At 44.4% G+C, this 3,792-nt stretch overlaps 1 pseudogene; it reads right to left on the reverse strand.

Annotated features, from left to right (window-relative positions):
• Window positions 1-1,090: 1,090 nt before the first annotated feature.
• On the reverse strand, window positions 1,091-2,396 carry LOC102876311 (annotated as a pseudogene).
• Between the last annotated feature and the right edge of the window lie 1,396 nt (window positions 2,397-3,792).

The following is a 3,792-nucleotide window of genomic DNA, read 5'->3' on the forward strand; positions in this document are numbered from 1 at the left end:
TAAATTAAATCCAGGCTCTCTTTATTATCATGTTCAATATTTTCTTTATCCATCTTGCTTTGTTGGTACTAATTCCCTTTAATCCTATAGACTTTGCCTTCTTAGTTGAGTATGGAAAGAGTATAAAGAGTCATTGTACCAAAAGTAATTGGCAGACACAGAAGAATTTCATAAGACAACATATGAGCAAGATCCTGTGGTGATAAAGGAAGAAGTCAAGCCACTCTGAAAGAATTGCCAAAAAAAAAAGAAAGACCCTAGAAATTGACAGCATAACAACTAACATATTGTAACAAACAGAAGCTGCTCTGAATGTGCTGAGCAACTTGTGCCAAGAAATCTGGAGGACAACCACCTGGTCCACTGACTGGAAAATATTTTGTCCCCATGCCAAAGAAAGGTGACCTGAGAGAGTGGAAATTATCAAATAATATCATTAACACAACATGCAATCAAAATTCCACTGAAGATTATAAAAAAACGACTGAAACAGCCTATCAGCAGAGAACTGTCCTAAGTACAGGCTGGGTTTAGAAGAGGTTATGGTACTACGGATATTATATCTAATGTTAGATGGATCTTGGCTGAATACAAAGAGTACCAGAGGAATGTATATCTGTATTTCATTGACTATGCAAAGGTATTTGACTGTATGGATCACAACAAGCTGCGGCTGACTCTGAGAAGAATGGGAATCCCAGAACACTTGAAAATAAAAACAAAATTATCAACTGGGAATTTTATATCTAGGAAAATATGTCCATCAAGCACAATGGCAAAATTTGTATATATCTAGACAAACAAAAATAAGGGTAATTTGTAAATCCAAAGTAAGCTTATAAATAATGCTAAAGGAAAGTTTTTGAAAAAAGAACCAACAGTAATGAATAAAAACTGTAGATTAAGACACATTACATCACTTAAGAAAACAACCCAAATAGAAAAAGAAAAAATAGAATAGACTTAAATACAGAACACACGAGACCAGAGACTTTAATGAGTAAATGAGGACAACTTTTTTTTTTTTTACTATGAAAACGCTTTAATGCGGTGTCTGTACAGCATGTGAGACAGGACAGTGAGACACGCATCAGGACAGGCTGAGACAAATAGAAGAGTTCACGCGGCTCCTGCTGAGGCCCCAGGCCACCTCCTCAGCCTCCTCCTCAAACTAGCCCTCCTCCTCGGCCGTGGCGTCCTGGTACTGCTGGTACTCGGACACCAGGTCGTTCATGTTGCTCTCGGCTTCGGTGAACTCCATCTCGTCCATGCCCTCGCCCGTGTACCAGTGCCGGAAGGCCTTGCGCCGGAACATGGCGGTGAACTGCTCCGAGATGCGCTTGAACAGCTCCTGGATGGCCGTGCGGTTGCCGATGAAGGTGGCAGACATCTTGAGCCCCCGGGGCGGGACGTCGCAAACGGCCGTCTTGACGTTGTGGGGGATCCACTCAACGAAGTAGCTGCTGTTCTTGTTCTGCACGTTCAGCATCTGCTCTTCCACTTCCTTCATGGACATGCGGCCCCTGAATGCGGCAGCGACGGGTCGCAGGCGGCCATCATGTTCTTGGCATCAGACATCTGCTGAGTGAGCTCAGGCATGGTCAGGGCCCGGTACTGCTGGCTGCCGCGGCTGGTGAGAGGGGCAAAGCCAGGCATGAAGAAGTGCAGGCGTGGGAAGGGCACCATGGTGACAGCCAGCTTGCGCAGGTCGGCATTGAGCGTCACCATAGGTGGGTGTGGTCAGCTTGAGGGTGCGGAAGCAGATGTTGTACAGGGCCTCGTTGTCGATGCAGTAGGTCTTGTCCGTGTTCTCCACCAGCTGGTGGACCGAAAGAGTGGCATTGTAGGGCTCCACCACCGTGTCCGACACCTTGGGCGAGGGTACCACGCTGAGGGTGTTCGTGATGCGGTCTGGGTACTCCTCTCGGATCTTGCTCATGAGGAGAGTGCCCATGCCAGACCCGATCCCCGCCCCCCCCCAGGGAGTGGGTCAGCTGGAAACCCTGCAGACAGTCACAGCTCTCTGCCTCCTTCCTCACGACATCCAGCACAGAGTCCACCAGCTCCGCACCCTCTGTGTGTAGTGACTGACCCTTGGCCCAGTTGTTCCCCGCACAACTCTGACCAAAAACGAAGTTGTCAGGCCGGAAGATCTGCCCAAAAGGCCTGGAGCGCACAGAGTCCATGGTGCCCGGCTCCAGGTCCACCAGGACGGCACGGGGCACGTACTTGCCACCGGTGGCCTCGTTGTAGGACACGTTGATCCGCTCCAGCTGCAGATCGCTGTCGCAGTGGTAGGTGCCAGTGGGGTCGATGCCATGCTCGTCGCTGATCACCTCCCAGAACTTGGTGCCGATTTGGTTTCCGCACTGTCTGGCCTGCAGGTGTACGATTTCCCTCACGGAGGCGGTGGAGGTGGCGCAGATGTCAGCAAGAATACAAGAGCAGAAGAGTGGGCGCGCAGACTCGAAGACAACTTTTAAGGGGGGGAAAATATTGCTGTTACACAACTGCAAATAGGAAGACAAAAATATTATCAAGGTATAACAGACTATTTTTAACTTCTGAATATAATAATAAATTACATGGGTAAGGAAAAAAACTCCTTTGGCTTAATGGTAAGGAAGTGTGCTGCCCACCTAAAGGTATGGTGTTCAAATCAACCAGCAGCTCCATCCAGCAGGGAAAAAAGGGCAATTTCCCTCCATGCTATTTACAGCCTCTTAAAAACTGGTAGAGAGTCCACTATGAGTTAGTTCTAATTTACTGGTATATAACAACTAAATAAGGAGGGAAAATAATTAAAGACTTAATAAACACAAAATCAGTAACATTACACAAAACAAAATTACAGCAAAATTACTTCATTAGAGAAAATTATATAGAACAAAAAGCCTACTGATTGGGATTAATATTTGTTAATACCATCTCAGACAAGAATCTAGTAACAAATGTGTACAGAATACTACTGGGTCTCCACAAGAAAAAGACTGATAACCCAGTTACAAAATGGGCAATAGACATGAAAAGAATTTTCACAGAGGAAGATATTCAAATGAGCAATAGACACTTGAAGAAATGCCCTAAATCATTGGCAATAAGAGAGATGCAAATCAAAGCCACAATGAGATACCATCTCACTTCAGTAGCAGTGGCAAAGTTTAACAGGACAGCAAGTAATAAATGTTGGAGAGGATGTGGCAAGAAAGGAACCCTTATACATTGTTGGTGGGGTTGTAAAATAATACAACCACTCTGGAAGGCAGTTTGGGGCTTCCTCAAAAAGCTGAGCACAGAAATGCCATATGATGCACGTATTCCACTACTTGGAATATACAATGAGAAAACTAGAACTGAGGCACAAATGAAGATTTGTACGTCATGTTCATAGCAGCATTATTCACCATCAAAAGAACATGGAAACAGCCCAGATGTCCAATCACAATAGAACAGATTGAAAAATTATGGTACATTCACACAATGGAATACTATGTAGCACTCAGGAGCAATGATTTTGTAAATTATTACCTAACTTGGGAGGAACTAGAAAGCATTATGCTAAATGAACTAACTCAGTCCTACCAGGCTACATATTGTATAAAACCCTTATTGTAGAATGAGTTTAAGAATCCAAGAAGCAAAGGAATGAAGATGTCCAGGGGGGTGGGGGAATTAATTGTGAGGTTGTACAATCTGATGAGTGAGGGGAGAGAAGGAAAATGAAAGAACTCATTCTTGGAAACAATGTATTCAATTTTTTTAAATAAAGTCAGAACATTATTTAAAAATTTT

Source organism: Elephantulus edwardii, unplaced genomic scaffold, assembly GCF_000299155.1.
Source record: "Elephantulus edwardii isolate Elephantulus edwardi_28Jun2011 unplaced genomic scaffold, EleEdw1.0 scaffold00053, whole genome shotgun sequence".
In the NCBI taxonomy this organism is placed as follows: Eukaryota; Metazoa; Chordata; class Mammalia; order Macroscelidea; family Macroscelididae; genus Elephantulus; species Elephantulus edwardii.